Below are 24,207 nucleotides of genomic sequence, written 5' to 3' on the forward strand. Positions count from 1 at the left end.
TTTATGGTTTATGGATTATTTGATAAGAATTGATATGATACAACATTGGCTTGAGGAATAGATTGTGAGAGCGAGTTGAGACTTTAAGTTGTTATAAGTGGCTCGATAAGTAAGTATTCCTTATTTGCTCTTTCTATTTTAACAAGTATATGAATATTTGGTTTTAAAGCTAGTTTACTAAGTCAAAATATTTTGAAGCATTGTTATGGTTTTGTTGTCATTATGACGACTTGTCTTAATTTCGATGATTGGTCCTAATAGTTTATAACCTTTGCGGAAATTCAGTTTAACTTGTGTTTTCTTCGAGTCATTTGCTTGAGGTTGTAGCTCTAAAATTAAGTAGTAAGTAGCGCGATTAGTGATTTCGTTAAGTATTCTTATGAAAGGTACGAAGAACGGAAGCACCTTGCATCGAAGCTACACAATGGAATAAAGCGAGTCTACACGGGAAAATAAAGATGTGATTGGATTGGAGTTGCAGCTTAGTAAGGGAGTTGGCTAAGGTTAGGGCAACTTACTTACTAGTTATTGAGTTATAGGCGTCGATAAATTCGACTTGAATATGACTTGATATTGAATATTGCTTGGATATTGTTTATCGCTTTGAACTGGGAAATGTTTTCTGGAGGCTTCGGCCGAGTGAACTTATATGAGACGTGTGTCTCCGTTTTCTGAGAGGCTTCGGTCGTTTTCTGGTTTCTGTCTTATGATTTCTGCACAGAATTATTGTTATATTGCTTCTTATAGCTTGAGATATTGATATTGTTATTGAATTGTGCGCTTGACGCGATTGCGGAGTGTGGGACATTTGAATTGATTCATTTTGATCATTCGGGTTGAAAGAATAACCCTAGGCAGGTCCTGACCTGAGGTCTGAGATCTAGCCCTCTTTGAAACGCTTAGACTTTTCCCGGGGTTTACGCTTGGGGGATTTGGGAAACTTTGATTAGTTAGAACATGGAACTTGATAATTAATGAAACTTAGATTTTGACAATAAACCTCATAATTGAATTAACTCAACTTGAAACGCTTTAATTGATTAACGATGACCTTAGGGAAACTTAGGAAATGGAAATGATTGTGAAATACGGGAATAAGTCGACAAGCCATGATTTGAGCAAAACTGAGCGTGGGTAGTACCCTTCTCACTCGTTGAGTCGTTTGCTTGACCGTCAAGTGGATGAGTCAACATGACTAGTAAGGGAAATAAGTGCTTCCTTGCACTTCTTGAATAATTTGGTGGACGCCACGGGGGTGATCCACGGTGACAAGAGGAAGTCACCGAGTACTTTGGTACTCTTGTTGTTGGAGTTTATGTCGTAGGGTCGACACTAAACCCTTGAGTTTTGAAATTGAGATTAAAGCTAAACACTTGCGTTGTGAGGACGATTCAATGTTTGGCTAACCATATTGCATCATGCTTACATTCGAGGTTGGGACGACCGAAAGATCGGGCCTCAGTGAAGTTGGGACGACTTCGGTCGGCTTCACGAAGGTTGGGACGGCCTTCATCGAAGAACACCTAGAGTGTATCTTCGGCATAGCGGGCAGAGTGGTTCAACCTTGGGTGGTTAGAACTGATCCGACTATGCATGGGTTGTAAGCGACACTCGAGCAGAGTTTTCGACACTCGGCCGGTGTTAGGACAGCCTCGATGGTGCCCATCCCAAACAACTATCCGGATCATTGAATTGCATTTCATGCATACATGCACCCTAACTGGAATCGTGTGCTGTTTGCCTATTGAATTATTGTTAGAGCCGATAACATGCTAGGAATATATATGAACATATACATATATATATATATACCCCTCATCACATGTTGTTTGTATATTTACTCTATTCCGTAAGTTGTCCCTAACGCCTTGGCTTTGTTTGTATGTTTGTGTTTGGGCGATCGGCCTGCTGCCAGACGACGAAAGCTGGCGATGTGAGCAGATGCTACTCCATGTGGAAGAGCGATAGAAGACTCGAAGAATATAGTTAGGTGTGAGGCTAGAGCCTTTGGGTAGAATAGCTTACCGTTATTGGTTTAAGCTTGTAGGATCATTTTATGATTTGTATTTGAGGTTTTGGGTAGGTTCCGGTGCATTGCTTTCCTATGGTTACCCAGTGTGGAAATCATAGGGAGTATATCGGATCTATGGAGTCATTGCATAGTGGGTCCGTTATTGGATCTTATTTTATTTGTCTTGTCTTTTATGTTGTGCCTTAGTCAAGGCCAGATGTAAATTATTTACAGTTGGGAGTATGCATTGCATATTTTGGAAAACACTTGGGAAATGAAAAAAAATACTCACATTTATAAACCCCTTTTTTGAAAATATGGCATATTTACTTTAACATGTTACTACCGTGGCACCCCAAAATCGGGGTGTTACAGTGGAGGAGATTCAAGAGCTCTGCCGGCGGGAGCTGGATCTGCTAGAGGAGAAAGAAACGGTGACAACAGCTCTTGAGACGGTGGAAGAAGGTCCTGAGAAGCAGGAGTTGAGCCGAAAACTCTGCAACTTAGAGTACAGACAATACCGGTTGGAGTTTGAGAGAACAGAGCAGCGCAAAGAATGTAGGAGAATGTTGGAGTTTAAGTCATGTATTTGAATAAAAGTTTTGTTTCCTGAATTATCTTGACGTGCACCATTATGAACATACGAGCAAACAAATAATCGAGTTAGTAAATCGCCCCGATATAAACAAATAAATAAAGGAATAAATGAATAATTAAATGAGCAAAAGATAGTTAAGCGGGCGAGGCGGGCGGCCCGCTACTTATCTTCACCTATTGTTCATCGCCGTTTAGCACGTGTTTTCAGTGCTAGCCTCCCAGTTTTGCGTGAGTAATTTTTCGAGTGTGCTTCGTGTAACTAGGACTTTCGCTCGGTATTTTACCGAGGCTTTTGTTCGCACCAATATTTCCCGTAAGGGCATGTGCGGCCCCTCCAGCCTTATTAGGTGGGGATGTTGGTCAATCCGCAAGTGTACGGAATCCCTCCGGGTTTTAAATTATCGAACCACAGGGAATTAGATTGCAAATTCAGTTTAAGATTCAAGTTCGAGGTTGAAAAGCAAGTAAAATTCAGTTTTAAAAGCTGGTTGTTTCTTGAGTTTGTAAAAGAAAAGTAATCACGTAATAAAGCGATTGAAAACAGAGATGAAATTGCCTTGGGTTCTTGTTCAACTAATTCAGTTTTAGCAAACCTTTCTATTCAATCAATCCGGAGTCTCTCCTTGATGTTCTAGCCTAGTTAGTTATCTTTCGATGCCTCGCAAAGAAAACCCTTCCTAATCAAAAGATAGGTTCAATTCCTTGATAACCTAAACATTTGCTAGAAGCACTAAGCATACAAATCAGGCCAACAAACCCCAACCCTTCCTCTATTCCTAGCAGCAAGTATAGAAGGAGTAATCTCACAACAAGTCCCAATTCTATAACAAACTATCGTTATGATTACAGAAAAGTAAAAAGCTAGCATGCATTCAAGCTTGGAAGATAAATCATAGAAGTGAGATTCAAGGGCTTACTCAGAACATCATGAATACAAATGGATTGAAAGCTAAAACATTCAAAGTCTTACAAAGAACCCAAAGCAAAAGGGGTTTTTAGCCAAGCATGGCTATAGAATCCATACAAGAAAAGAAGGATAAAACCTGGAACTTGGACTTGGAGAATGCTTCTCCTCAAGCTCCAGAGCCTAACCCTACTTCTAACTTATTTAGGAATGTATAGAAATGACAAAAGTTACAAAAGAAATGGCAAAAAACCTATTTAAAGGCTAACAGGTAGAGTCTGGGCGCTCAGGCGCCAATTCAGAGCGCCTGAGCGCCAATTGCACTTAAAAAACATGCTCTCTGGACAAATTGGCGCCTAGGCGCCCATCCCCTAGCGCCTAGGCGCTTGAGCTCGCTTGAAAAGGGCTTTTTGGCTTCTGAAACTCCTCTTTTCAATCCTCTTTAAGTTTTCCATCAATTCCATGCTTATTGGCCTTCTTCCTTCTTCAGTTCCTGATCTGAAACTTATCCAACAAGCCAAGGAAAATTCTAGAAGCTCAAAGAGCTTATTAGCACATGAGATCCTTCAATTAACACAATAAAACCATGCAAGTCCTAAACTTTACTCAAAATGCAAGAAAACTCCCTATAAAACTACTAAATTACCAAAGCCAAATAAGGACTAAAGAAAATATAAAAATGCATGAGAATGCATGAAACACTACATGATACTCAACAAAAAGACTCAAAACACACAAAGAAATGACCCTAAAAACACTACTAAAATAGGGTCATCACACCACTATACTCAACGACAGCTCGTCCTCGAGCGTAAATAACACTCGCTTGCCCTCAAGCGCAAGAAATGCTCCCACACCAGTGCTCTCAACAAGGAATACCTCACAAAAACAGGGGGACAAAGTAATCACAGCTGGTTCCAAGAGAAAGACCCAACAACCTACTTCATGCATCTTTTGAAAAGAGAAGAGTGTAGAGTCCATTCATGAGAAACATATAGAACTAAAAATCCTAGGATGAGATGTTAATTTAGTGCACTGAGCACACAAGCAAGTTCATAGGTCCTGAACATCATTCACTCAATAGCAACAAAGATTAAGCATGCAAATATTCAAAGAGACTTCCAAAAGGGTTGAAACATTGGCTAGGAAAAACATTGAAATTCTAGATCCCTTAGAACAAATGTCCTGCACGATGCTGGGACAATCGATTAGAACATCATATGACTGAAAGACATGAACACAAAACAACAATCAACTAAAAGAAACAAGACACAGGAAGTTGTTAACCCAGTTCGGTGAAACTACACCTACGTCTGGTTAGCTTTCGCCCAATGAAAAGGAATTCCACTATCTCAAGAACTAGGTATTACAGACACACATGAACACATCAAGTTCATTGTTCTTAACCTAATCTACCCAGTGGTATTCTACTTAGAACCACAGCCTAAGTATGAGAGCCCCTCTCACTTTTCCTCAATCACTGCCACAGTGATTGGTAACAACAATAACACAAGGTTTGTTTGACACTCAAACACAAAATAGAACTCAGTCTCACTTTATAGAATCAGTGAGCAAGACGAGTTCACAACTAACAAAGACAAAGAACAACTTACACTCTTAAGAACACTTGATCTTCAAGGTAATTCTCTCAATCGACATCAAGCTTCAGGTCTTTGTCTATATATATACTTCAGCGGAGACGGCTAGGGTTTCTTTGGGCTGAAGAGTACTTTGATCCAACTCATATCAGTAGACAATCTTCCAAGATCTGATATGAGTGATCAACAAGTAAAATAGAAACAAATCTTTTAATCACAGATTTGCTCCAACAATAAACAGCCCGCAATTGGCTCCCAACAATCAGTTACTTGTCCTTCAAGTAAGCACAAAACATACCATAAAACCTAACCATAAGGGACCCACTTGCCTGCCAGCAGGGGCGGATGTCCTGGCCTTCACCAAGGCAGATGTCACAACATCGGCTAGGACATCAGGTTGTTTTTAACAAAATTGATGACAACAAAGGAACAACAATCTCCCCCTTTGTCAAATTTTGTCTAAAAACAACTTCACTACCAGAGAGGGCAAAAAATTTCAAAATCATCAGAGTCAGCAGCAGAAATACTCCCCCTCAAACCAATGCATCCACAACAGCCAAAACACGGAGGAACTCCCCCTCAAAAGATGCATCCAAATAAACACTGCCTAAAGTATATAGAACCCATATGCATAGCAGTACAAACTAAAACAACCACACTTGGTAACACTTGAACAGAAGCTAGCTTGAAGCACTTAACAAAAAGAACTCCTGAACTTGTCTTGACAAAGCTGCATACTTATTACATAACATAACCAGAATACCAAGTCTTCAAAAAAAAAAACAAACTACAACACACTACTACTCCCCCTTTTTAGCACAAATTTGGCAAAGGTGGAAAGAATTTAACCAAGGCCAACTAAAAATCAACTAGGAGATGCACTAAACACCAGAAGAAAAGGAGTGTTCCTCATCATTTTCTGCAGATCCTTCCTTCTCAGCATCAGCTGCATGCTCACCCTCTTGACCAGCTTCCCCCTGGAGAGTTTGAATGAGAGCATCCACCTTAATCTTCCTAGCAGCAGCAATCCTGATCGTCTCTTGAAGTTCCTTGGAAATGGCCTCAAGTTCAGCAATGACACTGTGAGTGCCTGAGGCAGACATAGAGGCAGGAACAGATGTCCTACTGGATGGCAGATCAATGTCCAGGACATGAGGGTCCAGGAACAACCGTTGGTCCAAGGTGATGGGAGGGCCTTTGGGCACAGGAACATCATCAACAGTGAGGATATTAGGATGTTGTTTCAGAATGATAGCAGTCAGTAAAGAAGGAAAAGAGATGGGGAGTGTCACAGCACATGTCTCTGCATGCTTCAAGGTTTGGGAAAACACAAAGTTGCCAAAGTCATAAGCAATTTCAGTCCCAATGCGATAGAGAAGCTTGGCAAGAAGAGCAGAAACAGCAGAAGTATGGTTAGAGGGAACCCAATTCACCACTCCAATCCTATTCAAAATAGCATACTTCACACTCAGAACCCCAGTTGAAAGAAGCTTCTTAGCAGGCCACTTCTTTACTCTTCCAGCAGTCAATTCCTCAGCAACCGTATCCAGAGAAAGTTCTTCTTCAACAAATTCAACCACACTTCTTCCAAGGGTTTGGTTGATGATAGCAGGAGAGAAATTCACACACTTACCCCTGACAAACACTTTCCTGAATTCAGGACTGGCAGAATTATTAACATCATCAGAGAGATTGACAATAAATTCCTTCACAAGCTTGTCATAGCATTTTCCTATGTTCATCACAGTCTGCCTCAACCTTGCTTTTGCAATCAAGGCAATGATCTCTTTGTAGGCTAACACATCAGAATCAATCTCCCTCTCTTTGGCAACACGTCTTTGATAGACATATTTCCATTTGAAGGCATTTTCTGGAGCATGAATAGACACATTATCTAGAGGAACATTAGGAATATCTGAGGGAATACGCTTACCAGAGAACATTTTCTTCTCAGAGGCAGTGATGTCCAGGACATCGCCTTCAACATCTGATTCAGTCTCCAAATCAATTCTGGAAACTTTATGCTTTTTCCCAGTAGTCTTCTTGGCTTTCTTCCCTGATGATTCCACAGCTTTCTGCTTGCCTTTCCGTGACGCATCGGTTGCCCTTGATTTTGAAGATCCAGTAGTGATCTTGGTTTTCTTCTTCTTGACAACAGGGGTTTCTTCAACAGATGCTCTTCTTCGCTTAAGCATTCTGGCAGCAACACTCGCCAGAGGCACATCCTCTGAAACTTCATCATCAGAGACATCATGAACAATAGGAGGGGTCTTCATCGATTCCTCTGACAAAACATCCATTGAGTTTGCAGCCTTGGAATCAGAACTCTTGGATGAAGAGGAAGAATCCTTTGAGAGTGAAACTTCCTTGGCAGGCTTATCAGATAATGTCGCGACATCGTCTTCATCATTTGCAGAGACAGAAGTGTTGGAGACTTCCTCAGGCACAGGGGCTTCTGGGTTTTGCATTGGGGTTGCACGAGACTTGTAGTGCTTCTTGGAAGGAGTTCTTGAGTTCTTCTTAGATTGAGTGGAAGAACTTGTGTGCAAACCCATAACCCTAGCACCACCAGCAGTTCTTTCTATCTTTCCTTTCACAGACTCTTTCTTGCTTGAAAACATGATGAACTGGTAAAGCAAACGGATAAATACAAGAAATTGAGAAAAATGTAAGTGATGAGAACCAGAAATTGTGAGAGCAAGATTGGCAACTTGTGGTGAGATTGTGATGAAGCCATTGGTGATGATTATAAAGCAGTTGAGTGAGAAGGAAGCAATGATGTCACAACGGCAGTTAATGGTAGTTACGAGGAAACTAGCCGTTAGACAGAAAAGGGGCTTTAATTGCTATGTTTCTTCGAAGAGGCAAATCCCAAGATTTCCTCTTAATTTGTCAAATGTAGCAGCATCTAAGGGTTTGGTAAAGATGTCAGCCAATTGTCTCTCTGTGGGGACATGTTCCAAAGTAACAATTTTATCCTCCACTAATTCCCTGATGAAGTGATGTCTGATATCTATGTGTTTGGTTCTGCTATGTTGTATAGGGTTCTTGGCAATATTGATAGCACTCAAATTGTCACAGTACAATATCATGACATCTTGCTCAACTTCATATTCCTTGAGCATCAGCTTCATCCAAATAAGCTGAGTACAACTGCTTCCAGCAGCTATATATTCAGCTTCAGCTGTGGATAAAGACACGCAGTTTTGCTTCTTGCTAAACCAAGAGATTAAGTTGTTTCCAAAGAATAAACACCCTCCAGATGTACTCTTTCTATCATCAGCACTCCCTGCCCAATCTGCATCACAATACCCTACAAGAGAAGAATTAGTATCATTTGTATAAAGAATCCCATAGTCACAAGTACCATTTATGTACTTAATGATTCTTTTCACTTGTAAGAGATGACTGGTCTTTGGAGCAGCTTGATATCTTGCACAAGCACCAACAACAAAGGTAATGTCAGGTCTGCTAGCAGTGAGGTACAACAAACTTCCAATCATGCTTCTATATAAGCTTTGATCAACATCCTCTCCCTGATTGTCTTTAGACAACTTGATATGTGTAGCAGCAGGAGTCCTTTTATGTCCAGATTTTTCACGTCCAAATTTCTTGACGATGCCCCTAGCATACTTACTCTGGGAAATAAACATTGAGTCTTCCATTTGTTTGATCTGAAGTCCCAGAAAGTAGTTCAATTCACCAACTAAGCTCATCTCAAACTCTGACTTCATTTGTTGGACAAAATGTTCCACCATCGTGTTCGACATCCCACCAAACACAATATCATCAACATATATCTGTGCAATCATGAGTTTTCCTCTTTCATTTTTCACAAATAATGTCTTGTCTATTCCTCCCTTGCAATAACCATTGCTCACCAGAAACTCTGTAAGGCGTTCATACCAAGCTCTAGGAGCCTGTTTTAATCCATACAAGGCTTTCTTGAGTTTGTAGACATGTTCAGGATGATATGGATCTGTGAATCCCTTTGGCTGTTCAACATAAACTTCCTCATTCAGATAACCATTTAGAAAGGCACTTTTAACATCCATTTGGAATAATCTGAACTTCAAAAGACAGGCAACACCAAGCAAAAGTCTTATGGATTCCAACCTAGCCACTGGAGCAAAGGTTTCATCAAAGTCTACTCCTTCAATCTGAGTATATCCTTGAGCCACCAGTCTTGCTTTGTTTCTAGTTACTACACCATTCTCATCTGACTTGTTCTTGAAAATCCACTTGGTTCCTATGATGTTTACTCCCTCAGGCCTAGGAATGAGATCCCATACTTCATTTCTTCTGAATTGATCAAGTTCTTCTTGCATAGCATTTATCCAGTATTCATCTGTCAGAGCCTCCTTGACATTCTTGGGTTCTACCTTGGATATAAAACATTCATGAGCAATGTAGCTTCTAGCCCTGGTAGTAACTCCTTCTTTGAGGTCACCAATAATATTCTCTTGAGGATGATTCTTTTGAATTCTGATCGATGGAGCTTTATTTGCAGGGGTCATCTGGTGATCTTGCTCATCAGAACTGGTTTCTGATTCAATGTCGAGGTCAATAGTTGGGACATCGGCTGTGACATGTGGACCATCATCATCTTCAGTTGCACCAGTATCTTCTCTTTCATTTGGTTGATCATCAATAGAGACATTTACAGATTCCATCATTACCTTTGTTCGGGAATTGTACACTCTGTAAGCTTTGCTGTTCGTAGAGTATCCCATGAAAATTCCTTCATCACTCTTAGGATCTAGCTTTCTTCTTTGTTCACGATCAGCCAGAATATAACATTTACTCCCAAAGATATGAAAGTGTTTCACAGTTGGCTTCCTTCCTTTCCAGAGTTCATATAGAGTGACTGTGGTTCCAGCTCTAATGGTTACTCTATTGTGAATGTAACAGGCTGTGTTCATGGCTTCGGCCCATAACTTGTTGGAAATCTTCCTTGCATGAAGCATAACCCTGGTGGATTCTTGAAGAGTCCTGTTTTTCCTTTCAACAATTCCATTCTGCTGAGGTGTAATTGGAGCTGAGAATTCATGGCTTATTCCTTCTGAATCACAGAAGTCAGAGAATTTGGAGTTCTCAAACTCTCTTCCATGATCACTTCTGATTCTTACTATAGAGCAATTCTTCTCAGTTTGAAGTTTCAGACATAGCCTTCTGAATATGTCAAAGGTTTCTGATTTTTCCTTCATGAAGTCAATCCAAGTGAACCTGGAATAATCATCAACACAGACATAAACATATTTCTTACCTCCTAGACTTTCTACCTGCATGGGTCCCATCAAGTCCATGTGAAGAAGTTCAAGGACTTTTGTTGTAGTTGGATGCTGAAGCTTTGCATGAGATGTTTTGGTCAGCTTTCCAATCTTGCATTCTCCACATATCTTTTCTTCATCTATTTTCAATTTTGGTAGCCCTCGTACAACATCTTTAGAGATAACTTTCTGCATACTCTTGAGATTGATGTGACCTAAACGTTGGTGCCATAGATTCAACTCATCCACTTTTGATATCAAACATCTAGACACTTGGGCTTTCTTTTGTGGAATCCACATGTAGCAATTGTCTTTGGACCTGACACCTCTCATCACAATCTCTTGATCACTAGTGGTAACCATGCATTCAGTCTTGCTAAACTTCACATCCAGATCTTGATCACACAACTGACTTATACTGATTAGATTTGCTGTCAACCCCTTGACAAGAAGAACGTTGTTCAGACTAGGAGATCCAGAGTTTACCAACTTCCCAATGCCTTTGATTTTTCCTTTAGCACCATCTCCAAAGGTGACTGATTTACTGGAGTATTCCTTGAGATTTTCCAGATACTCCTTATTCCCAGTCATGTGTTTTGAGCAGCCACTATCAAAATACCAGTCTTCACTTGATGAGACTCTAAAAGATGTGTGTGCTATAAGACATGAAACTTCTCCTTTGGGTACCCAAGCTTTCTTAGATGTCTTGAGAACCTTCTGGATCTGAGGATATCCGTATAGCTTGAAGCAGTAGGGCTTAATGTGACCAAACCTACGATGTGGAGGCATATGTTGTGACATCGGGCTTGACCTCTGATAGTACTCTGGGTATTTAAACTCAGAGTTTTCCTTAGCTCTTACAAACTTTCTTGATGCTTTCTGATTTCCTCTACTCTCAGACTGGTATCTGAAACCAATGCCTTTAACACTCTTTCCTTGCTTGCTTGTTTCTTCCAGAATCTCTTCAAGCATATTAGATCCACTGTTCAGCATACGCACTGACTTGTAGGTATTTTCCAGTTTGGCTGTCAATGTAGCTACTTTCTCTTGAAGATCAGCTATAGTTAACAGAAGCTTGGCTTTTTCAACAGTTTCAAGATCCTTTAATTTTGAGTTCCATTTATCCAAATCATCTTGCAGTTTATCAATGGTCTCCCTTAGGTTTTCATTTTCAGTCTTAACTTGTTTCATCTCATCTTCTTGCTCCTTCAGATGTTTGCAAGTTTCCTTCCATTTAACATGTAGGAGTTTGTAAGTCTCTTCCAAATCCTCAAATGTCATTTCATCGCCACTGGAATCTGAGTCATTGACAGCTCCTGAGAAGGCATTAACCTTGTTGGCAGATAACTCTTCCTCATCCTCAGTATCTTCATCTGACCATGTCACTACCATGCCTTTCTTTTGTTTCTTCAAGTAGGTTGCACACTCAGATCTAATGAGACCATAACCCTCACATTCATGACATTGAACACCCTTGTTTAGGCCTGATTTGTCCTCTTCTTTGACCTTTCGCTGGGAATTGTAGGATTTAGAGTTGTCAGACTTAATGTCCTGGACATTTGGCCTAGTCCTTCTGTCTATCTTCCTTAGAGCTCTGTTGAATTTTCTAGCAAGAAGTGTCAGAGCTTCAGATAGATTCTCACTTTCACTATCAGCATCATCTCCTTCAGTGGTGTTGGATACAAAAGCAATGCTTTTGGTCTTCTTTTCAGGTTTTTCACCCAACTTTAACTCATAAGTCTGCAGAGAACCAATCAGCTCATCCACTTTCAAACTGCTGATATCTTGAGCTTCTTCAATCGCAGTGACCTTCATTGCAAACTTGCTGGTTAGAGATCTCAAGATTTTCCTCACAAGCTTTTCATCTGACATAGGTTCTCCCAGAGCAAATGAAGCATTTGACAGATCACGCACACGCATGAGATATTCAGAAATAGTCTCATCTTCTGTCATTGTCAAGTTCTCAAAACGAATAGTAAGCATCTGGAGTCTAGACATCCTCACCCTGGTTGTACCTTCATGTGCTGTTTTCAAAATCTCCCAAGCATCTTTGGCAACAGTGCAAGTATTAATCAATCTAAACATGTTTTTGTCCACAGCATTGAAGATAGCATTCATTGCTTTTGAGTTTTCCAGAGAAGCTTCTTCTTCAGCACTTGTCCATTCATCCTCAGGTTTTTCTTCAGGAGTAGATGTACTTCCTTCTGCTTGAGCTTTGACAGGATGCTTCCAGCCTTTGACAACAGCCTTCCAAGATTTGATATCAATAGACTTGAGAAAGGCTATCATTCGAACCTTCCAGTCATCATAATTGGAGCCATCCAAGATTGGTGGCCTGTTGATCGATCCTCCCTCCTTATTGTCCATGAGATCAAGAAAATATCTCCCTGGAGCTCACCCACACAGAACAAGGGTGCCTGCTCTGATGCTAATTGAAATTCTAGATCCCTTAGAACAAATGTCCTGCACGATGCTGGGACAATCGATTAGAACATCATATGACTGAAAGACATGAACACAAAACAACAATCAACTAAAAGAAACAAGACACAGGAAGTTGTTAACCCAGTTCGGTGAAACTACACCTACGTCTGGTTAGCTTTCGCCCAATGAAAAGGAATTCCACTATCTCAAGAACTAGGTATTACAGACACACATGAACACATCAAGTTCATTGTTCTTAACCTAATCTACCCAGTGGTATTCTACTTAGAACCACAGCCTAAGTATGAGAGCCCCTCTCACTTTTCCTCAATCACTGCCACAGTGATTGGTAACAACAATAACACAAGGTTTGTTTGACACTCAAACACAAAACAGAACTCAGTCTCACTTTATAGAATCAGTGAGCAAGACGAGTTCACAACTAACAAAGACGAAGAACAACTTACACTCTTAAGAACACTTGATCTTCAAGGTAATTTTCTCAATCGACATCAAGCTTCAGGTCTTTGTCTATATATATACTTCAGCGGAGACGGCTAGGGTTTCTTTGGGCTGAAGAGTACTTTGATCCAACTCATATCAGTAGACAATCTTCCAAGATCTGATATGAGTGATCAACAAGTAAAATAGAAACAAATCTTTTAATCACAGATTTGCTCCAACAATAAACAGCCCGCAATTGGCTCCCAACAATCAGTTACTTGTCCTTCAAGTAAGCACAAAACATGCCATAAAACCTAACCATAAGGGACCCACTTGCCTGCCAGCAGGGGCGGATGTCCTGGCCTTCACCAAGGCAGATGTCACAACATCGGCTAGGACATTAGGTTGTTTTTAACAAAATTGATGACAACAAAGGAACAACAAACATGATGGTGGTTGGTCCCTAAGGGAAAACTAGGCTTTCAGGCACATTGAGTGTGGTCCTCTTCTAATAACCCCAGAGCTTACAACACACTTTTTTACAAGTCTCTTGCACCCACCTTTTCGAACTTTTTTCTCTTTTCTTTTTTTTTCCAACTCCAACTTTCGGTTAGGAGTTCTTTTTCTTTCCCCTTTTTCTTTTTCACTGATTTTTTCCTTTTTGGGGCAAGAGACTATTTCTCATTTTTCCAGCTCCATACAACACAACAAGGACCATCACTCCCCAATATTCCAACCAAACATCTGTCCCAAAACTTGGCTACAACAAATTCTCCAATAAGGCTCAAATGGGACAACTAAAGACAATGTTCAAACAACGAATTCAGAATCTCAAGAAATCCTACAAGTCTCAAGAATAAAGCAAGAATCACTAAGCATGCTATGAGCGAAATCAACACAGAACCAAGAATTGCAAGTGAGTCAGGATCCTCCAGGGACATTTTATGGTGAAGGGTCAAAGATAGACCCTTAATGGACTCACCTCGACTCTTTTCTCAAGAAACACTCGGAAAACCGAAGTCTCCTCCTCTCTTCCCCAAACATGCAATCACTCATCCCCAAAAACAAAACACAAGTATTCATAAAAAACATTTTCAAACCAGCACAAGTAGGGAAGCAAAACTATAGCTAAAGCATGCGAGTATAGGGAAGTAAAAGACTTCGAAAACAAAAACTTAAATAAGAATGCATGATTAAAAGAAAAATAAAAGCTACAAAAGGAAGATATGAAAAGATGCATGAGCTAAACTAAGGGAAAGAGTTGACCTTCTTTACCAATTACCATGGAGGTCTTAGAGTCACCTCCTACTCTAGAATTTAGGCTCTCAATCCCTGCAAAATGCAACAAACAAACAAGCAAAATAACAAAACTTGGGTTGTCTCCCAAGCAGCCCATTGTTATAGTCTTAGGTAGACTATCCCCCCTATCAAGGAGGTTTGAAAAATATGGTTTCCAACTTCAGCACCTCACCACCTTGGTACACTTTCAACCTCTGTCCATTCACGGTGAAAGTGTTCTTGGTCTCTGGGTTTTCAACCTCAACAGCACCATGAGGAAACACCCTCTTGACCACAAAGGGTCCAGACCATCTAGACTTAAGTTTCCCAGGGAAGAGTCTCAATCTAGAATTGAAGAGCAGCACCAATTGCCCTGAGACAAATTCCCTATTCAAAATTTTCCTATCATGCCACTTCTTCGTCTTTTCCTTATAGATGCTAGCACTCTCGTAAGCTCGGAGTGGAAACTCATCAAGCTCATTCAATTGCAAGAGTCTCTTCTCGCTAGCAACTTTCCAATAAAAATTCAATTTCCTTATGGCCCAATATGCCTTGTGTTCTAATTCCACAGGTAAGTGACACGCTTTCCCAAAAACTAAATGGAAAGGAGAGGTACCAATCGGAGTTTTAAAAGCGGTTCGGTAGGCCCATAAAGCATTGTCAAGTTTCCTTGACCAATCCTTTCTAGAAGAATCTACCACCTTTTCAAGAATACGTTTTAACTCACGATTAGAAATCTCAACTTGCCCACTAGTTTGGGGGTGATAGGGGGTAGACACTTTGTGCTTAACACCATATTTTTCCAAGAGAAACTCGAAAGCTCTGTTGCAAAAGTGGGTACCCCCATCACTTATAATTGCCCTAGGTACACCAAACCTAGTAAAAATATTCTTTTTTAGAAAAGCAACCACCACCTTAGAGTCATTTGTTGAGAGTGCAGCGGCTTCAACCCACTTGGAAACATAATCAACAGCCAATAAAATATACTGGCAACCAAAAGAAGGTGGGAAAGGTCCCATGAAATCGATGCCCCAAACATCAAACAACTCAATTTCCAAAATATTCTTGAGGGGCATCTCATTTCTCCTTGAGATGTTACCAGTTCGTTGACATCTATCACAACTCTCAACAAAAGCACTACTATCCCTATGCATTGTAGGCCAATAGAAACCACTTTGGAGAACCTTAGCAACGGTCCTCTCCCCACTAAAATGTCCACCATAACTTGATCCATGGCAATGCCAAAGAATTTTCTCAAAATCAACTTCTGGGATACACCTTCTAATGACTCCATCAGAACAAATTTTGAAAAGGAAAGGGTCATCCCAGAGGTAAGATTTTGCATCATGCATATATTTTTTCTTTTGCTGCCATGTCAAGTCATGGGGAATAAGTCCAGCAACACGGAAATTAGCAAAGTGTACATACCAGGGTAAGGGTTCCTCGGTGAAAACAGCTAGGAGTTTCTCATCCGGGAACTCCTCTTTAATAGGTATTGGGCTGCACGCCCCACCTTCCAATCTTGACAAATGGTCTGCCACGCCATTGTCCTTGCCTCTCCGGTCAATGATCTCAAGGTCAAACTCTTGAAGGAGTAAGACCCATCGAATCAACCTTGGCTTAGAGTCATGTTTAGCAAACAAATGCCTCAAAGCAGCATGGTCAGTATGAACAATCACTTTAAAACCCAAGATGTAAGGCCTAAACTTTTCACACGCAAAGACTACACCCAACAATTCTTTTTCAGTTGTAGTGTAGTTCCTTTGGGCCTCATTTAACACTCTACTTGCATAATATATCACATACAAAACTCTCTCTTTCTTTTGACACAAGACAGCCCCTAAAGCTAGATCACTAGCATCACACATGATTTCAAACGGTAGAGACCAATCCGGAGCAACAATTAACGGGGCTGTCACCAAACTCTCTTTAATAGACTCAAAAGCTTTCAAACAATTCTCATCAAAAGTAAAAGGTGCTTCCTTCTCAAGCAAGTTGGTCATAGGCTTAGCTAATTTGGAAAAGTCTTTAATAAACCGCCTATAAAATCCAGCATGCCCGAGGAAACTCCTAATACCCTTGATGTTAGTCGGGGGAGGGAGCTTTTCAATGACTTCAATCTTAGCTCTATCAACCTCAATCCCCTTTTCGGACACCTTGTGTCCAAGAACTATGCCATCCCTAACCATGAAATGGCATTTCTCCCAATTCAAGACCAAGTTGGTCTCTTGACATCTTTTCAGAACCAAGGCTAAATTCCCTAGACAAGCATCAAAATTCGGACCAAAAACTGAGAAGTCGTCCATAAAAATCTCGATGCAAGTCTCTATCAAGTCAGAGAAAATAGCAAACATACACCTTTGGAAAGTAGCTGGGGCATTGCAAAGCCCAAATGGCATTCTCTTATAAGCAAACACGCCGTAAGGGCAAGTGAATGCCGTCTTCTCTTGGTCCTCCGGTGCAACACAAATTTGGTTGTACCCGGAATAGCCATCAAGAAAACAGTAGTACTGATGCCCAGCCAACTTATCCAGCATTTGATCTATGAAGGGCAAAGGAAAGTGATCCTTTCTAGTTACCAAATTCAGCCTTCGATAGTCAATACAAACCCTCCACTTCGTCACTTGACGAGTGGGAATCAACTCATTGTTCTCATTGGCAACCACCGTGATGCCTCCTTTCTTGGGAACCACTTGAACGGGACTTACCCATTCACTATCCGAAATTGGATAAATCACACCTGCATCAAGCAATTTGATTATCTCTTTCCTCACCACATCCTTCATGGAAGGGTTAAGTCTTCTTTGAGGTTGGACTATAGGTTTGTAATTTTCTTCCAACAAAATTTTAGGCATGCATATCGCAGGACTAATACCTTTGATATCATCAATAGTCCAACCCAAAGCTGACTTGTGATCCCTCAAAACTCTGAGGAGTTTCTCCTCTTCCAAGGGAGTGAGAGCACTATTCAAAATAACAGGTTTATTCTCACCTTCCTCAAGATAAGCATACTTGAGAGAGGAAGGGAGTGGCTTGAGCTCACTCTTCTCCTCAATTGGAATCTCCTCATCCCTAGTTAACTCTTCTTTCCAAATGCTTTTAGTGGCAAGAGATGAGACAGATTCTAATTGAGATAGAGTAGCATTCACCTCAAGGTACAAATAATCAAGTTCTCTCTCAAGATTTTGGTCCTCTATCTCTAACCCCTCCATGATTGTTGTTTCCAAGGGGTCCTTAATAGATATCCTAACAAACTCTTCACACACGAGCTCATCCACTACTTCACATCGGAAAACTTCCTCATCCGCTCGGTGTTTTAAAGAGTCAAAAATATTGAAGAGGACCTCATCTTCACCTACTTTCAAAGTTAGAGTTCCCTTAGCCACTTTAATCTCAGCCTCACCAGTGGCTAAGAATGGTCTCCCCAATATGAGAGGAACTTTAGAGTCCTCTTCCATGTCTAAAATGACAAAATCCACTGGGAAGACAAACTTATCCACCTTAACCACAACATCTTCAATGATCCCGTAGGGGGTTTTTAAGGACCTATCCGCCATTTGTAAAGAAATCATAGTCGGGGTAACCTCTCCTAAGTTCAACCTCTTAAACATACTAAGCGGCATCAAGTTGATACTCGCTCCTAGGTCACACAAGGCTTCTACCATAGTTAACCCCTCTATCTCCACCGGAATAGTAAAACTCCCGGGATCTCTCCTCTTTTTAGGCATCTTCCTTTGCAAAATGGCACTACACTCTTCGGTCATCAAGATAGTTTCATCGACCTCACTCAACTTCCTTCTCTTACTGAGGATATCTTTCATGAACTTAGCATAGATTGGCATTTGCTCCAAGGCTTCGGAGAAAGGAATGTTAATATGAAGCTTCTTAAAAACCTCTAAGAACTTAGAAAATTGTTTATCCAAATTTTTCTTCACCAAAGCCTTGGGAAATGGAATCTTGCGGAGTTCAGGAGTATGAGTATTTACAACTCTAGTCCTAGTAGGCTCTCTAACTCTTTCCTCCATAACACCCTCATCTTTTTCTACCTCAGCTTCCTTATTTTTCTCTCCCTCAATTTTTTCCTCTGTCCCATGTAACACTCTTCCACTCCTAGTAGAAACCACAGCAGTATTTTCTTGCTCAGTAAAAGTTAAAGTTTCGGAAGAAAACTTACCTTGGTGATTCTCGGACATTTGTTTTGCTAGCTGTCCCAATTGACTCTCCAAGCTCTTGATAGCCAAATCGTGGCTCTTGTAATTGCTCGATGTATGATCAATGAATCTCTCAATCAGCTCCTCAAGACTCTTCTTGCCAACCGTCTTTACAATAATTTGTGGCTGGACAAGAGGCCCTTGTTCTGAGGTTGGAGATTTTCCTCCTTGAGTCAATGTTCTGACCTTGCCACCATCATCATTGACAGTACACTGGTTACAATCATGAGATTCACCACAAAATTTGCACTCCAAACTAGTTACTCTCGCTCCAATTGACTTGGCATCCTGAATATGTTTCCGCATTTCCGCTACTTCCTCGGAGAGTTGCTTGTTGGAGGCTATGAGCTTATCATAAGATTCCACTTCAAAAGAACTTCTTCAGATTTGGCGTTCATTCTCGGAGTTCATGACCCTCATTGCCATTTTCTCTATCAAGTCATACCCCGCTTGTGGGGGAAGAGCATCGAACTCCCCACTTGAAGCCGCGTCCAAACCAAACCGTGATGAATATAGTAACCCATCATAGAACTTCGCCACACATTCCGCTTGGGTGAGATTGTGTTGAGGACATTTCCTCAAAAGCTTCTTGAAATGCTCCCAAGCCTCATAAAGATTTTCATCTGAGGATTGTGTGAACGTCATGATGTCATTTTTCAATTTCCTCAAGAGGGACCTTGGGAAGAACCTCGTTGTGAATTTTTCTGCAAGGTCTTCCCAAGTAGTGAGACTCCCTTGAGGTTGTGAGTTCAGCCAATCCTCTGCTGCGTCCTTTAAAGAGAAGGGAAATAGGCTCAACCGGATTGCTTCTGAAGAAACATTCACCACCCGATAAGTGTTGCAATTCCGGATGAACTTCTCCATGTGAGCATGAGGATCTTCCGAGGAACCTCCACCATATTGGCTTTGGCTCACCATGTTGATGAATGCCGGTCTTAATTCAAAGTTCCCCACTCCTTCGGGAATAACAATACTTCCGGGATAGTCAAAGCTCATGGACCCCGAAGTTAGTTCCCGAAGAGTTTGGTTGGCATTCTCAACTTCTTGTTCACGCAAGCGGAGGGTGATACCCTCTTGGATCCTTGCCTCAATGTGGGCTTGCATCTCCTCCTCGGTCATGCGGCCACCCATGGTGGTGCCTCTTTTGAAAGCAACCTGCGTAAGACACTCAACAGAGAAAGATTAGTAGCACCAATTCTAGACAAGTTAAAACTTAAAACTTAAACCAAAAATCGCAAAACAATTCCCCGGCAACGGCGCCAAAAACTTGTTGGTCAATCCGCAAGTGTACGGAATCCCTCCGGGTTTTAAATTATCGAACCACAGGGAATTAGATTGCAAATTCACTTTAAGATTCAAGTTCGAGGTTGAAAAAGCAAGTAAAATTCAGTTTTAAAAGCTGGTTGTTTCTTGAGTTTGTAAAAGACAAGTAATCACGTAATAAAGCGATTGAAAACAGAGATGAAATTGCCTTGGGTTCTTGTTCAACTAATTCAGTTTTAGCAAACCTTTCTATTCAATCAATCCAGAGTCTCTTCTTGATGTTCTAGCCTAGTTAGTTATCTTTCGATGCCTCGCAAAGAAAACCCTTCCTAATCAAAAGATAGGTTCAATTCCTTGATAACCTAAACATTTTCTAGAAGCACTAAGCATACAAATCAGGCCAACAAACCCCAACCCTTCCTCTATTCCTAGCAGCAAGTATAGAAGGAGTAATCTCACAACAAGTCCCAATTCTATAACAAACTATCGTTATGATTACAGAAAAGTAAAAAGCTAGCATGCATTCAAGCTTGGAAGATAAATCATAGAAGTGAGATTCAAGGGTTTACTCAGAACATCATGAATAGAAATGGATTGAAAGCTAAAACATTCAAAGTCTTACAAAGAACCCAAAGCAAAAGGGGTTTTTAGCCAAGCATGGCTATAGAATCCATATAAGAAAAGAAGGATAAAACCTGGAACGTGGTCTTGGAGAATGAAGGTATGAAAAACGGTAGAAAGGGGGGGTTTGAATAACGTTTTCAGTACAAAACTTCCACCTTAAAGATTTTGGCAAATCTTTCGAGAACTTAAGTGCTAAAGATAAGAGATAGAAAAGCACACAAGGATTTTTATCCTGGTTCACTTGATAAATCACTCAAGCTACTCCAGTCCACCCGTTAAGGTGATTTCTTCCTTCTTAGAATGAAGGCAATCCACTAATCAGGTAAGAGTTACAACTGCACTTGAAACCTACAAGTGACTAACAATTACACTGACTTAGCTCACACTAAGATTCACTCTCTTAGTCTTCTCTAGGATCCGATCAACCTTGATCTCCTAAAGGAACTAAACAAACTGTTTATCAAAGAATTGTTTACAAGAGATTTGCTTCTAAAAAGCTAATTGTAAACTCAATGAATTTCAGATGAAAGAAAGCTTAGAATATTTTGAATATGTCTTGCGCGTGTGTATTTCTTTCTTTTTGCTTCTTTCAATCTTCAGCCTCTATATATATACTCCAAGGATTAGGGTTGAGCGTTGCATGGGAAATGCTACCGTTGGAGGGCAGTTCTGGAAAATCCAGCTTCTGCTGTGGCTGAGAACGTTAGGTAGGTCGTCAGGAAGGTACACTTGCTTTTGTACTTGGATAGCGACTTGACCTTTTAACCTAGGAGACTTCTGATCAGGGGAATACTTCATATTGGAACTTGTGAAGCCGGTTGATCAGAGTCAGAGGGAAAGCACAGATCCTCTGACCATTGTATCTTCTGATTCTGAACTCAGAGGGAAGAACATGGCCTTCAGAGTTTCTTGCTTCTGGACTTCAGAGTTTCCACTATTCAGCTTCTGGATCTTCAGAGTCTTCTACACCATCAGAACATCTGAACCTTCAGTGTTTCTTGGTTATCAGAACTTCTGGATCTTCAGAGCTTCTAGCGACTGAGTCCACATCAGAGTTTGTATAGCTTCAGAACTTCTGAAGCTTTTCCACTGTTCATACTGAACATGGTGAATGCGAAAGCGTTGCTTGGGTTACCCTTTATACACAGTGCTTCTGATTTGTGTGAGATTGAGTTGAGGTCAGAGCCTGTAAATAGCACACTCAGAAAAACACGTTAGAGTACCACAATTGTTCATATCAAAAGGTTAACTTGTAATCATCAAAACATAGAGTTGTACTACTAGATCAAAACTTGATCTTACAATCTCCCCCATTTTGATGATGACAAAACTAAGATTTTTGATGAACAATTCTTAAACATTAAACTGAATTCACTCAGAGTTTAGAGATATAGAATAAGACTTATCCTGATGTGAATAGTTTATCTTGCTCATTCTGAATTCAAGTCACTGCTTGATTCTGAGCTTAGCTCCCCCTGAATCTAATACTTGATGAAAACGTTAGTAAAGTCTAGATTCTGAGCTAAAAAATATAAGAGTTCAGAGTGAAAAGCTTATGACATAGATGAAAAACGAATAATCAGAGCGCATAAGTGATCAGAGTCAGGGACAAGGTATCAGAGTCTTGGGTATCAGAGTCAACTTAGAATCACTTCAGAAGAAGTGAAATGTATTCCTTGTATTTGCCCAGTGACACATCTATGGTCATGAAGGTGGAAATCTTAAAATCTCCAAAAGAAAAAATAAGTCACACTAACACATCTTTCAAATCAAAAACTGGGTTTACTCCCCCTTTTTGTCATAAGCAAAAAGCTTGGGGTGTGAAAAACTTAGCTTGAAGTACAAGGTACTCCCCCTTAGAGAAGGTCTAAGTTTAAAAGAAAATGAAAACGATGTAAGAATCAGAGTTAGGCGAAAATAAATAGAAGAGTTAATGCAAGGGATGAACGTTTACCACGGGTCAAGTGAGTAAATAGAAGGGTCAGTTACCAAGAACTTAACCTCGAGAAACTGTAAGAGCATTAACTTTCAGAAAGAAAGTGAAGCCTATAAAAAGCGTTGGAGAGAAAGGTAAGCTTCACACCTCGAATAATTTTCAGTAAGAAAAAAATGGCATCATACAACGTAGCACTAGAAGAGCTGAGGAAGAAGGCCTTTGAAGAGGACTTGTTCCTGAACATCAGGCATCCAGAGGGTGCAACTACCATCGCGGAGCTGACACGGACACTGCTGGAAGAGGACCTGCGTCCAGAGTTGGAGAGAGACCTGAAGGAATTTCTTGCCTTCGTGGAGGAGGTGCAAGAACTCAGCCGGCTTGAACTCAAGCTGCTGGAAGAGAAAGAGAGTTTGGAAGAGAAGCTCAAGACTTCAGAAGAGATTCTGGAGAGGGATGAGCTAAAGATCAGGCTCAGCAACATCCAGCATGTACTGGAGCGTCTAGAGAAGGATAGGTCAGAGCAGCGCCAGGAGTGCAGAAGAATGAGGAGGGATCCTCCATTCTAGATTATATGATGTAAAGAAATATGATGTAAACATAGAATTATGAATAAAAAAGACTTTTGCAAACATATGTGACATAAATATATAGATAGGCATATATAATCACAAACGAACAAATTAGCATAAATAAGTAAAAAGAAACAGAGTTGAACAAAAAGAAAACAAAGTTAACGAAAAAGAAGAAAAAGAAGAGATCCTAAAACTAAGGTTTGTCAGTGCGTCGCAGAAGTTCCATCATCATTTGCTTCATCTCAATCAGCATGGATTCATGAGTATCAAGACGTTGTTCCATGATGTCGAGTCTGGATGAGCTTGTCTGAGTAGAGCTGGAAGGAACATTCTGAGCAGCTTGAGGATCTGGAATGGAAGCTGAAGCAGCAGGAGTAAACACAACTGGTGCAAGTGCTCTGCCTCAGCCTCAGCTTCAAGTCGCTCTGCCTCAAGTCTGGCTTGGTCAGCGTGAGCTGCTGCTTGACGTGCAGCTTCTTCTGCTTGTTCTTTCTTTCTCTTGGCTTCTTCAATAGCTTCAAGAAGCTTATTTCTCTGTTCTAGTTCATGAAGAGCCACCCTTCTAGCAAACCTTTGCTTTGCAGCCTCAATGCTCTGACTGCCCTCTGCATGCAGGAGCTGCATCATAATCGGAACTTGAGCCACTAGCCAAGTGCTCAGATTGTTCCACTCATCAGCCACATTTTCAGCATTCTCACTGAGAGCAGTCTGACCGTGCACATTGCGGAGCCTCAAGGAGGCTTCATGATAGAAGATATTGATGCACTCAGAGAGAGATGTGGGTTGAAGGTGAGTATAGGGAATTATGGAGAGGTTGGGTGCAGGAGAGGCTGGGTGATTGCTGCTATGAGCTTCAGAGGCACCTTGTGGAGAACCAATGTTAATCATGGGAGCATTGGGTTCAGAGGTTCCAAGGTGAGGGTCTGAAGTTTCAACCAGAGGGTGAGGTGATCTAACCGAGGATTGGTTAGACACTGATTGTTCGGGTTCAGAGTCTGGTTGAATGGGCTCTTGTTGGTCAGGGACAGGGTGAGCTTGTTGAACTAAGGGGTCTACCTCTTGGATAGGATTGGCC

General features: G+C 40.8%; 1 non-coding gene across 1 annotated transcript; it reads left to right on the plus strand.

Moving 5' to 3' along the window:
* The first annotated feature begins 19,293 nt into the window (after positions 1-19,293).
* Positions 19,294-19,400, plus strand: LOC130741588 (small nucleolar RNA R71). Its single transcript, XR_009020478.1, has one exon. It is a non-coding gene; the product is annotated as a small nucleolar RNA R71 (small nucleolar RNA).
* Positions 19,401-24,207: the final 4,807 nt, after the last annotated feature.

Source organism: Lotus japonicus, chromosome 2, assembly GCF_012489685.1.
Source record: "Lotus japonicus ecotype B-129 chromosome 2, LjGifu_v1.2".
NCBI classification, from domain to species: Eukaryota; Viridiplantae; Streptophyta; class Magnoliopsida; order Fabales; family Fabaceae; genus Lotus; species Lotus japonicus.